Genomic DNA, 14,026 nt, shown 5'->3' with positions numbered 1-14,026 from the left:
AGAAGATGTCAGAATGGAAACACAATAGGGCATCACCAGCAACTGGGTGGTATTAAATTAATGGGAATTGATAATAGCATCTTTTACTGATCCTGGGTTTACTCAGTGCCAGGCATAGCTCTAAGTGCTTTAGATTAATTCATTTGTCTTAAACTCATTTCACTGCTAACTCAGTCCTGACAATGACTTTGTGATCGTCATACCCGTTTTATCAGATAGGAGATTTGGGGCATACAGATGTTAAATAACTTGGCCAAGATCATCCCTAGAATGTGGAAGGGTCAGGATTTGAACCCAGGCAATGTGGCTTCAGAGTTCATGCTCTTAACTGCTATGCTGTATTTCATCTTCTCTAGGGCCGGTATAGCAAAAGAAGAAATGAAGCCCCAGGACTCAGTTCAGAGAAACTGCCAACTTTAGTATTCAATAAATGTTAGCTTTCTTGTTCCTTCCTAGGGGAAATAAAAAAAAGAGGGATCATGCATAGAGATATGGGAATAAGAAGTGGGCATATTGGGGTGGCATAAGGGACAAGAAAAACTGAGGAACTATGAAGGCACAGGGACCACTGGCCATCTTAGTGGGATGGCTTTCAAAGAAACACTTAGATACAACTGAGCATCAGCTCTAAGGGTGTAGGAATACTTAGATGTTGGGCCAGTACATTTCCCTGGAAAGCCAGTGAATGAAATGGGAATTTGGGATTTAAAGAGTTTCTTCAATGTTTAAAACCAGTGTTTTTCTTTCTGAGATAGACTTCTGGTTAACTCTAAAGAACTATTTATAATAATTTAAACAGCTTTATTATTAAACTAAACAATTAGGAGGGTTTTGAATATGTTATATTCATGTGTGCTCAAATAATGAATATGATGAGTTTAGATTGTGTAAATATAAGGATATATTACCAATTTATGATTGATTTTTGGCCTATTATATGGCATCAATACTAAAAGCAGGTAAAACTTTATTATACACATGCATATTTAGATGTTGCTAAAATTTGAACTATAGCTGTTTTTATAAGTTCTATACACTTAGCCTGTTAGACTGTATTAATGTTTCTTAAAGTTTATCTTAATGAGATTTACATTATCGCAGAGACTGTATGTCTGTGTGCCTGTTTCTAAGCGGGGTAGCTTTAGGCTTTATAATTTACATCTTTAGTGCTAAATTCCTGCTTTGCTAGTTTATCTTTTGCCATCAGATTATACTTTGCCCAAACCGTTGGAACATTACTCTTCCAGGGATGAGTTTGCTAGTTTTCTTTGGTTACTATTCTAAAGAGGATTAATCATCAAAGTTAGTAAAAATTACATCTATGTCTACGTCAAGACCTTTATGCTGCTGTTTAATTCCATAAAAGGCAGTGTCATTTCATAGGAAAGATCAGTTCTCCATGAATGATGTTTCATAATTCAAGAATCATTGAATAGGAATAAATTTAAAAGTGGAAGAATTGATTTTTAGAGTACATAAATCTACAACTATTGTTAACTTTTTTTCCACTTCAATACTATTTTTTTTAAATTTTTTCAGCATTGTTATTCTTTCCCAAATACATTTACCCCTGAATACATTCCCCCTGAATACATAAATGAGCAGCTCACACATCTTCACGTTTGTCCAGAATATTCCTTCGTGTTTGACTTCCTTTCCAAGGTAACCAGTTGCTGGGTGTGTTAGTCTGTCACTGCACATGATCAATGCTTGGGCAGCATTTTGTAATTTTAACTTCTAGCAGCAAATGTTAACATAATAACCTAGTCACCAAGATCACTCACAGAAGTTCTATTGTGATTCATTGTACTGACCAAGGATGGGGGGAGTTTATCTTCTAGTTTATAGTAGTACCAACTGTATTTTAAACACAGTTTATAAATTACTTGGCCAATTACTTTTGAAAACTTGCCACCTTGACAGATTTTTAACTTGGGAAGTTTGTTATAATTGAGAAGAGTGAGGCTTTAGTCATATTTTTATACAACTCAACTCAAATTTGCCTAAAATGCTATTGCTCTGCACCGGATTTGTCTATTACTTCCTAACAGTAATCACTGCTTTTTGTAATGCAGCTTTTCAGTGCTTCAGTTGTCAAACCTCAGAATCTTTTCTCCACATTTTAATAATAATCATAAAGAACTTATGTAACTAGCACAGTGCCACTGTTTTCTACTACATTTAAAAGTGTTTTTTTTTTAATAAGACCTTATTTCTCATTCTTTTGTCATCTTTGATCTCCATGGAAATATCATAAAAAATCTAGAACTGAAATGTTAGTTACTGGAATTTTACATGTGAAGAAAGTAAAGTAGGCCAGGTGAGTGGCCTGACATCATTAGTGAGTTTGCAGGGGGAAGTCTGAGATCGAAGTTAAGGTCTCTTGGCTTGTTGAGCATATCTGTCAAATTGTAGGTTTCAGATCTATAGTTTTAGGCAACTGTCAAAAAACTATCAAAGAAACATTAATGCAGGGTGCCTGGGGTGCTGTCATTTGAGTGTCTTGCTCTTGGTTTCAGCTGGAAATCTCAGGGTCCCAAGATGAAGCCCTGCCTCTGGCTCCGCCCTCAGTGCCTTGTCTGCTTAGGATTTTCTCTGCTCTGGTGGCCCCAAACCCCCTCCTCTCAAATGAATAATCAAATTTTTTTTTTTTAAAGATACATTAATGGGAAGATGACCTCCTATATTCTAAGACCTGATAACTCTCTTGGCAAGAACACTACTTTGCTGGCTTCTGCTTATTTGGGGGGAATCACTCTGTTATATCCTTATGGTCAACCTGTTAGTTTCCATTTTGTTTTTCCTAACTATTTTTTTTTTAAATGATTAGATTCTGAATTATTTTGGATTGGTTGGTTGTTTGGCATTAGTATAAAACAGAGTAAAATAGTAATCAGTGATATCATGGTTTTCTTAACCATTAAGGAATAGGATATTTGGGATATCCAAGGGCAGTTTGCAATTTGTGGGGGACTCTATAACCTGAAGATTGGAATGATTTCTTGATTTTTTGTTTTTAAAGATTTTATTTATTTATTTAACACAGAAAGAGATCACCAGTAGGCGGAGAGGCAGGCAGAGAGAGAGGGGGGGAAGCAGGCTTCTGCCGAGCAGAAAGCCCAATGTGGGGTTCAATCTGAGGACCCTGAGATCATGACCTGAGCCGAAGGCAGAGGCTTAACCCACTGAGCTACCCAGGCACCCCGGAATGATTTCTTGATTAATGAACTTGTTAAAATCTCTTGCCTAATGTGATAGGCCTAGGTTTATATTGTATATGTGTGGATCTTTTTTTCCCCTCTAAAGAAGAGCTGCAGCTTCTACGCTTTTTCCATTAGGTTTATTAAAGTTTTGCAGTTTTGCTGTGATTGCTCAGAAGCATTTAATGGCCTAGCGTATTATTTTGGGTCTGTATTTATCTAGCTACTTGTACTTAAAACACTGAAATGCCTTTCTTTCAATAAAGAGAAAGCTACTTTGTGAAGATTAGTAATGTAGGTTACTGTTTGATTTAGAAATATTTGTGTTCACATTATGTGAGGATAAGATTTTAAAGGAAGTTAGAATTTATTGCTGTACATCAAAAGAAACGAAATCTTGCCATTTGCGACAACATGGATGGAACTAGAGCGTATCATGCTTAGCGAAATAAGTCAAGCGGAGAAAGACAACTACCATATGATCTCCCTGATATGAGGGAGTGGTGATGCAACATGGGGGCTTAAGTGGGTAGGAGAAGAATCCATGAAACAAGATGGGATAGGGAGGGAGACAAACCATAAGTGACTCTTAATTTCACGAAACAAACTGTGGGTTGCTGGGGGGAGGGGGGTTGGGAGAAGGGGGGTAGGGTTATGGACATTGGGGAGGGTATGTGCTTTTGGGTAAATTGGAAGGGGAGATGAACCATGAGAGACTATGGACTCTGAAAAACAATCTGAGGGGTTTGAAGTGGTGGGGGGGTGGGAGGTGTTTTTCTGAAAATAAATAAATTGGGGAAAAAAAAAGAAAAAAAAAGAATTTATTGCTGTAAAAACCCATATGCGGGTAATTGTTCTATTAAGTATTCCCTACTTTAATATATGTATATGCATAAATGTTTAAAAATGTGAAAATTTACTTTGTATATTTCTCTGTTTAGAAGCCTAATTATATTCTTTTTGAGGGTGGTGATATACATTTTCTATGCTCTGTTTTCATATATTCATTTTAAAATAAGACTTTGTCCTTGATTTTTAAATTATAAGAATTTCCTTCCATATGTGAGTGCATTCTTTTGGTTAAATGTGCTTATTAACATTTTCATGCCCAAGCTTCTAATTCAAAGGACATCAGTGGTCAGAATCATAGAATCCAGGCTTTCCTCCAGGTAATAGTGTGTCCCACGCATGTGACCTTGCACCTCCTAGGAAAATAAGAGTCATATTAGACTCATGAGGACTCTTGGATCGTTTTACTTAATATGTAAAAGTGTTCTGTAAACTGCAACTGAAAAACAGATATTAGACATTGTCATTGTAATTGAGAGCTTCCTAGTTTTTTCCAGGTATAAGGTACTGTTCTGGTTAATGCCAAATATATGGAGGAGATTCAAATGAACTACAAGTCAGCCCTGCCGCCATAATCACATAGACCCCTGAATTCTAGAGCTTGGTAGTAGTGTCTTCATACATGACTGAATTTTAAAGCGGTCATGGTCCTTGGGACTCAATATCTCTAGTAACAAATTGAGTGCATTTCTTTTTTTTCTCCATTCAAAAGAGAAAACAAATTAAAAGGGCCAAATCTGCAAAGACTTTTAGTTTAGGGAGCAGGAAGATCAAAATGAAAACAGAAAATAACCAGGCAGGCATCTTGGAGAATGTGAAGTCCGATGTATTAGTAGTAATTGTAGCTATACAAGGTTTTTAAGTACAAGGGAAAGAGATAGCTGAGGAAACAACGCTTATTCACATTTGGTAAAAATGAGGCTGAGAGAGGCTAAATAACTTATAAGTCTTAAAAAAATCCAGGGACCTATTTCTTTTTAAGAGTGACTTTCTTGCCAGGGGAAGTAAAGAAGGATTTTATTTTTAGTTTTAAATTTTTCCCTTTCTTTTTTTTTTTTTCTGTGCTTTATGTTGACTTTATTACATCCAATATTATTTTTAAAAACAATTAAAATAAGAGAAGAACAAAGAAACTTCACTTTTTTTTTCTCAATTAATTTATTTTCAGAAAAACAGTATTCATTGTTTTTTCACCACACCCAGTGCTCCATGCAAGCTGTGCCCTCTATAATACCCACCACCTGGTACCCCAACCTCCCACCCCCCCGCCACTTCAAACCCCTCAGATTGTTTTTCAGAGTCCATAGTCTCTCATGGTTCACCTCCCCTTCCAATTTACCCAAATTCCCTACTCCTCTCTAACGCCCCTTGTCCTCCATGCTATTTGTTATGCTCCACAAATAAGTGAAACCATATGATAATTGACTCTCTCTGCTTGACTTATTTCACTCAGCATAATCTCTTCCAGTCCCGTCCATGTTGCTACAAAAGTTGGGTATTCATCCTTTCTGATGGAGGCATAATACTCCATAGTGTATATGGACCACATCTTCCTTATCCATTCATCCATTGAAGGGCATCTTGGTTCTTTCCATAGTTTGGCGACTGTGGCCATTGCTGCTATAAACATTGGGGTACAGATGGCCTTTCTTTTCACGACATCTGTATCCCCAAACCAGGCAAGGACCCTACCAAAAAGGAGAATTTCAGACCAATATCACTGATGAATATGGATGCTAAGATTCTCAACAAGATCCTAGCCAACAGGATCCAACAGCACATTAAAAAGATTATCCACCATGGTCAGGTGGGATTCATCCCTGGTCTACAAGGATGGTTCAACATTCGCAAATCAATCAATGTGATACAACAAATTAATATGAGAAGAGAGAAGAACCACATGGTCCTCTCAATTGATGCAGAAAAAGCATTTGACAAAATCCAGCATCCGTTCCTGATATATAAAAGTATAGGGATAGAGGGAACATTCCTAAACCTCATGAAATCTATCTATGAAAGACCCACAGCAAATATCATCCTCAATGGGAAAAAGCTTGTAGCCTTCCCATTGAGATCAGGAACAAGACAAGGATGCCCACTTTCACCACTCTTGTTCAACATAGTATTAGAAGTCCTAGCAAAATTTCCCCTTTCTTAATCATGTTTTCTGCTCTAGGATTTTGACAATTTCTCCTTCGGAGTGTCTTTTGAACTAATATTTGCCTTTTCCTAATAAAAATTGCTATAAGTGTAGATTTCCAAGCCCTAATTGAAAGCTTTTGAGTCGGGGTCTTAGAGAGTGGGGGCCCACAAATGCAGTCTTAATATGCCTCTCCTAGATAAACACTCTCAACCCTCATTGAGAACATTAGAATCATCCCCTGTGCCAAACCTAGCAAATGTTCAAAACTCCCAGGTGATTTCACTGTGCTGTCAATGTTGACACATTGTTCTTAAAAGAGTTTCTGTATCATCTAAGGGGCCTTGTTAAAATGTACATTTGGAGTCAGGCTTCTGGGATGGGACCCGAGAGTCTGAATTTCTAACAAGCTCTCAGGTTATACAATTACTGCTGGAGGACACTTGGAATACAAAGAGCCGATTTCACATTAAATTTTGTGAACTACCACCTACATTTTGTTCCAGTCATTTTTGTACCAATGATAATGAACCTTGACTATATACCAGAAACACTTGTGAATTAAAAAAAAAAAAAATCCTGGGGCACTTGGGTGGCTCAGTTGTTTAATCTCTGTCTTTGGCTCAGGTCATGATCCCAGGGTCCTGGGATTGAGCCCTGCATGGGGCTCCCAGCTCAGCTGTGAGTCTGTTTCTCCCTCTCCCTCTGCCCCTCTGCCTGCTCATGCTCTCTTGCTCTCTCTCAAATAAATAAATAAAATCTTTTTAAAAAGTCCCTGGAATTTCAGATATAGAGGCTCTGGGTTAATACTCAAGTATCTCTAGTTTTATTTAGTGCCACTGATGATTCTAATGCAATCTCAGGGTTTAGACCACTCTGACTCCGTATTACTGCATGGTGATGTAATCTCTGAAACTTGCTTTGGTTCTTTATTGAGTGGCTTAATGCTTCCCAACCTTTTTCATATCATGGCACATATGGAAAATAACAATATTTGTGTGGTATGGAGTGGGGAAGTGGTGTCTTCAAAGCCTGGAGGTTCTTGGCCCCCAGGGACTCTAGTTCTCTCATCCTTAGCACTCCAGGCCCCTCTGGTTGAGAAGCTTTGTAAACTAGTATTCATGGAGCTCTGAGAGCCAGGCACACTATATGTGTGTGTGTGTGTGTGTGTGTGTGTGTGTGTGTGTGTAGTAAGTAGGCCCTCAGTAAATGTTGTCTTGTTATTGCCTTTATCATTTATATTCTGTACTGTGTATTAGTGATGGGAGTTTTTTGTTTGTTTGTTTGTTTGTTTTGTTTTGGTTTGTTTTTTTTTTTTTTTTCCATGTTGGAGTCCAGGCCACGTGCGGCTTTCCTGTAGCTGTCTTCTTTTCTGGCTACCCACCATAAATTCTCACCTAGCTGGTAATCATATCTTGAGCCCTATCCCTCCCTCCCATCCCACTTTAATAGACCCTGCCTTGAGAAGGTCACTACTAATCTGCCTTTTCAGATTTTTTTTTTTATAGTTCGTAGACTTTGTGCCCTTTGCTTCAGTGCCTAATGTGTTCTCTCATTATTTTATGTGCCTAAATCTTATCTCTCAAAGGTTTTATTTTTAATGTTGGCTAATATTTCTTTAATGTTGTTGGTTTCTAGGAAAATGCATTATGCATCTAGTTGGCATTTGGACGCTTGTTGACTTTAGAGCACGTATAACTCTCAAAAATTCTAGGTGCTAGAAAGAAGACGGGAGCTGAGCTTGTGTATACATGACTCTTTTCCCTTTTTAAATTGGGTCCTACAGAATGTCTTTTCACTTGTTGCTTCATTACACAGAAACTGACCTCTGTTTCATTCTAGGTACTATAGACTGAAAATATGATTTCTTCGAATATTAATTTTATTGTAATATATATACCTACATGTAATGGGAACCTTTTGAGCAGTTTGGAATGCTTAGATATTATCTTTAGGAATGTACGTTTTTGTTTAGTTGAGTACATTCTGTAGTTTCTCTTACACAGTGATCATCATTTAACATTTCAACCCAGTGAGGTGCCAGGCATAATGTTAAGGGTGTCAATATTAAGATGAATTAAACACAAGCTCAGCCTCAAGGTCTTTGCATTCTAGCAGAGGAAGCTGTTGTGTGCATGACTGGCTATTTAGGTGCTATAATAAAGGTATTTTAGCTAGGGTGGCAGGATAAGCTTCACAGAATGTCAAGTTTGAATTCCTGTGACTTTGAAGGATGAAATAGGAGTTTACTGGCAGAGGGAAAGGCGTAGCCTCATAAAACACATGGTATTTTAGGGAATGGTTGTCCAGTGCAGAGGGCAGGAAGGGTGTGTGGTGCGGATTAACTGGAAGTTGACTAGAATGTGGGCTCCATGGTCTGAGCTATGGGAAGCCATGGAACTTTTCAAAGAGGGAGATGAGACGCTTAAACCTGTACACTTAGAAATTGACTTCATTCTCTAGGATGATGGGGAACAAGAAGACTATTTACTGGTGTCTTTTCCATTTGGAAAGAAACTCTTAGACTCTGGATAGATCCTTGAGAAATAAAAAATGACTAGTAATATTAGGAAGAGGTTGAGTAAACTTGTCAAGGTTGACTTGGAAACCTTGTCCAATAGATTTAAGGGGAGGATCCTTAACCTCTTTTTGTCATTTGTCACTTGAGAGTTAGAAAGGCTAAAACTCTTTAGAATGCTTTAAGTATGGATTAACCTCAATTTAGGAATAAAATATATTAAATTTCACAAGTCATTTTGGACTCAGAATATATTTTTCCATATAAATATTGTTACAAGATGAGGTCATCAAATGCCCATGTGGGAGAGGAGGCAGTTCTTCCCCAGTGGAAAAAAATGGAGGTTTTGAATTAGAACCATCTGCCTCCAGGTGGTTCTTGCCATTTATTAGCTTTGTGCCTTTGGGGGAAATGACCCCTCGAAGGCCCAGTTTTCCATTTGTAAAATAGGAATAAATACCCCCAAGGCTGTGTGAGAATCAAATGAGAGAGTTGGTGAAGATGCTCTGAATTTCAAGTCAAATACTGGTTAGGAAGTACATACATAAGGGCAAAACGTAACCTGGATGGGATAGCGTGGTCCTTATCAGGAATGCCTGTTTCTGGCTGCAGTTGCGGGCGAGTCTTCTCTGGGGTTACCACAGAAGGGCAAAGGGAGAGGCAGCCCCCCTTGGTTTTGTGGTTCTTGCTTTCCTCCCTTGAGGAGGAGAAAGAAAGAAAGAAAGGGCAGTGGGTCTCTAGCCCTAGAGTGCATGAAACTGAGTTGGGTATCTTAAAAATGTAAATCACAGGGGGCACTACTTTCCAGTCATCCTGGTGGCAGTATGCCCCTTATCCACAAAGAAGCCCAAGACTTCAGAGTCATCTTCTTAGGAGGGGCAGCTTCAGGGAAGGGAGGATGCTGGGAGAGGAGGTGAGTGCAGGCAGGGTTTGGGTGCTGGGTGGACAGGAAGTAGGGTTTAGAAGCCCCAGAAGATTGAGTGGAACCTATGGAAAAGCCCCCTCTCCCACTTCTTTTCTGTTCCTCCTGCCTTCCCTCTGTTAGGGTACGGAGTCGACCACCCCTCAATTAGAGAACACTCTCGATAATGCAAGTCACACAGTGAGGTTTATTTCCAGCTAGCTGGGGTCCAAGTATCCCCCTGGTGCAGCGGGTTTCAACAAGGACCCCGAGCACTCAAAGCCAATGGTTTATATAGCATTTTCAAGGCACTTCTTCATGGCTACATACATATCTTGCGCCCCACTTTGAAAGTTTAACTTTGTTTAAACTTTTGCCACCCCAGCATCACCCTGACGCCATCCTGGGGGTTAAGTGAGATTTAGGTTTAGAAGAAATTTAACTTTATTTACATTTCCTTCTGCCTCAGCCTCCTTCAGTTTTATGGTGGGGAGGGTGACCTTAGGCCTTGAGGAACTGAGCCCTTTGTCCCTGGAAATTGGGCCATCGAAGAGATAGCCCTTTTTGTTGTAAATCACCAGTATATTTGCAAACCAAGGGAGACTCGGGTCTTGCAGGATTGTGATCTCTGCAAGTTAACTATTTGTTTTTCTTTAACATCTGGTCCCTGTGGTGCCATCACCTAACCGCCCTGGTGGTATATGATTAAGTTGTTTCTTAGGTTTTAGCTACTTTCTCTTATCTCAAGTTACGTGCGCCCTATGGGCTGGTTAGGGACGCTCAGTAAAATGGCTACCCAGCCTTCAGGATGGCCATTCTTATGCTAACCCACTCTTACAGTGCAAGGTGCTGGCTTTTGCTTTGCCAAGATGGCTGTACTTATGTCAGGGCTAGATTCGAGGTGGGTACAGCCTTGTTTTTCTTGGCCTCCACACCTGGAGCTGGTTTCCAGGACTTGTTTTTAAGGCCCTTGGGGGGAAGGGGAGCAGGGACAGTTTAAGGGTTAAACAACAAAGTTATTGTTTAACTTCCATGGAAGCCTCTGGCTAAAATAGAAATATAAAATAGGTCCTCACACCTCCTGCTGCTGACCACTGTGGGCCAGGCATTAGGGTAGGGGCAGGAGACATCCCCTCCCTATTCTCCCAATGCACTGTACTTGCTGGTGTGGGGCCATCCAGAGGAAAAGACATGATTTAGATTATTTCATTTTCCTCCTTAATTTTATCAGGTTTTGTCCATTAATTCAGCAAACATTTGAATTGAGCTCTGTGCTTAGCTTTGTGCTAAATACTATAGTATAACTTTCCTGTAAACATTGTTTCTGTCCTCAGGAAGTTACATTCTAGTTTGTTTAAAGGAGATTCTAATAACAGGAAGAAAACAATTTTCAGTGGAGAGGCTGTTCATCCCATGAAACTGAAAATCAATACATTGTGACATACAGTCTGGTACAAAATTTCTTTAATCAAAAAGTGGAAGGAGTGTCTGGTTTAGTTTCAGAGTGTTGGTAATTTAGGTGCTTCCAGCAAAACGTTAAGAACCTTTCAGAATTCTCAGCCATAGGATTGCAGTCTTTTGAATTAGATTACAGAGCAAATCTTCCTTCCTTGAATGCTTTTTTTCTTATGGGATAGGCTTAGATTTTTGAAATTTCGGTGTTGGGTTTTTGTTTTTGTAATGTTCTGATTAAAACAAACAAAAAATGCTATATTTACTACAGTCCCTTAGAATGACAAAAAATAACATATGTATTAAAATGGAAAGAGGGATTATCAATTTTATTACACTCACAAAAGACTAGATGGGGTTGGTAATAACTGGACTAAATTTAGAGAAAATCATTTATAATCTTTTCTGTAGGCAAGGAAGCAAGAAAAGCTCTGGGGTGCCGTTAGGAATTTTTTGTCATTTTATGTCTTTATGCTTAAATTATATGCTCACAAGGCTGTATCTGCTTCACTGGGGTTTTTGTTTTCAAATGACATATAGATATACACGCATGAACTTACTTCAATTTTGAATTAACTAAAGTGTAGCTAATATGTTTTTCTCTTTGAGGGGGCAGGGAGAGAGGAGGAGAAGGGCAAAGGGAGAGAGAGAGAATCTTCAGCAGGCTCCATGCTCAGCACGGAGCCCTGTACAGGGCTTGATCTCATGACTTCAAGATCATGACCTGACTTGAAATCTAGAGTAGGATGCTTAACAGTCTGAGCCACTCAGGCGCCCCATAACTCTACTTTTTCTTTCTTTTTTTTAAAATTTATTTTTATTTTTTTTAGAGAGAGAGAGAGAGCATGAGCAGGGGGGAGCAGCGAGCAGAGGGAGAAGCAGGATCCCTGCTGAACAGGGAGCCGGATGTGGCACTCAGTACCAACACCCTGGGATCATGACCTGAGCTGAAGGCAGATGCTTAACTGACTGAGCCACTCGGGTGCCCCTCTACGTTTATATATAAAACTTGGTAGTTTCTGTAAAACATACTGTTTCTATCAATAGATGAATTGCAACTTTCCCTCCCTTTTATCTTAAGTGGCGGGGGCCGGGGGAGAAGGAGGGGAATAAGACACTTTATGGTAAGGGGAAGCCTGGCTTTTGTCTTTCCACTGCCCCCCACCCTCCACCCCATTCTCCTCAAGGGCCCATGCAGTGTAAGGCTTTCTTGTAAGACTTCTTGTCCTTGATCAACTTCCCTTTCTCCACTCACTTTGATTACACAAGTTACTCAAGTTAGTTCTGGTAAAGTACTTAAAAAGTATCTGGCATATAATAAGAATGCAAATGTTAGCTGCTTTATTATTATTACTACTAAATTGAAATGAACAAAGAAATTAAAACTACTGGGCAGGTTATGAATTGACCCTGGAGGCTGTGAAAGAGTTCCATTCAAAAGCCTGGAACTCTAAGAATTGTTTAGTGCTTGAGCTATTGAATTAAAGGAAGGCACCAAAAGCCACTTGGTGCCTTTGTTCTTCTGCAGAATTGTGGTATTCTGAGGAACTACAGAGGTGATGGCCTTGAGAAATCCTATTTATCACTCTGGAATTGTGAAGGTTAAAGTCTAATTTAAAAGCATATGTGAAATGCATTGCCCTTAAATTTAGTAGAAGACCTGATGCATTCTTTTACCAGAATTACTTAGTATTATTCTAGAAATGTATTACAGTTGTCAAATGAGAAGAAACCAACAGCAAAATTATAAAATAGGAGCAAAATTATCATTTTTAAGTAATATCATTCAAAATAGAGGATTGAGGATGATAAACCAAAAAATTGTAAGAATTAATGATAGTTTAGTAAATGAGTAAAACAAGTACACTGCAAAATAAGTACACGTCAAAAATAAATACATTAACAACATCTAATAAAGTATAAAAAAGATTTCATGGATCTTAGTAGGAAAAATGTTAATTAAGCTTACAAGAAAGACAATATGAATAAACTGTAATAACTATATTAATTCTACTGATAAGATTTTTGTCAAGGCAATGGAAAAAGGAGTTGAATAATTGAAGGTATATACCATGTTTATGGTTATAAACATATGGATTCCTATTGTCAATGTGTAGATTCTTTCCAAATTATAAATGAAATCCTAATTATAATCTCAAAAGGATTACCAAAGTATTTGTGTCAAGTGTTATGTATGATAAAGATGGCATTTACATTTTATGAGAGGAGATTGACTTATTCAGAACATGATAGATTATTGAGAAAATAAAGCCCAAACTTCATTATTGCAGGGTTAAGTCTTTAAAGGCAGAAACCAAAAAGGAAATGGATGGTAAATTTGGCAACAACGACAACAAAAAAAAAATCAAAAATTTGAAAGCTCAAAGTACCATATATAAGCAAATGTCAAATGACAAACATGGTTAAATATTTGCAGTTGTAGTGATCTAGAAATAGTAACTTTTGTCTTGTATAACCATTAAGATCTCCTAGGTAGAGTGTGTTTTTTAATTTTTAAAAATATAAATACTTCTTGGGCTGCCTGGGTGGCTCAGTGGGTTAATGCTTCTGCTTTTGGCTCAGGTCATGATCCCAGGGTCCTGGGATCAAGCCCTGCAGCGGGCTCTCTGCTTAGCAGGGAGCCTGCTTCCCACTTCTCTCTCTGCCTACTTGTGATCTCTGTCTGTCAAATAAAAAAATAAAATATTAAAAAAAATATATAAATATTTCTTTAAGAATAAAGGCAATAAGTTCCAGATTGGTTTTCATTTCTAAGATCATTTTCATACTTCAGTTCCTTATTAGTTATTTAATCAGAAGCCTGCAATAAGATGAATCTTGTGGCATAAGAAAATTGGTATTTTCTGGATTCTTCTTAGTACATTCTTTTTACTTGGACAGAAAGCAACTATTGATTTTCCTATGAGACTGATTTTATTATTACCTTGTTTTCTCTTCCTTACCTT

The 14,026-nt window shown here is 38.3% G+C and overlaps 1 protein-coding gene across 3 annotated transcripts in view; it reads left to right on the top strand.

Moving 5' to 3' along the window:
- Window positions 1-14,026, top strand: part of DPY19L1 (dpy-19 like C-mannosyltransferase 1) — a 94,916-nt gene that overhangs the window by 5,843 nt on the left and 75,047 nt on the right. The window lies entirely within an intron of this gene.

Source organism: Neovison vison, chromosome 4 (genome assembly GCF_020171115.1).
Source record: "Neovison vison isolate M4711 chromosome 4, ASM_NN_V1, whole genome shotgun sequence".
Classification (NCBI taxonomy): domain Eukaryota; kingdom Metazoa; phylum Chordata; class Mammalia; order Carnivora; family Mustelidae; genus Neogale; species Neogale vison.
The sequence above is the reverse complement of the archived record's forward strand: the minus strand, read 5'-3'. Positions and strand labels throughout refer to the sequence as shown.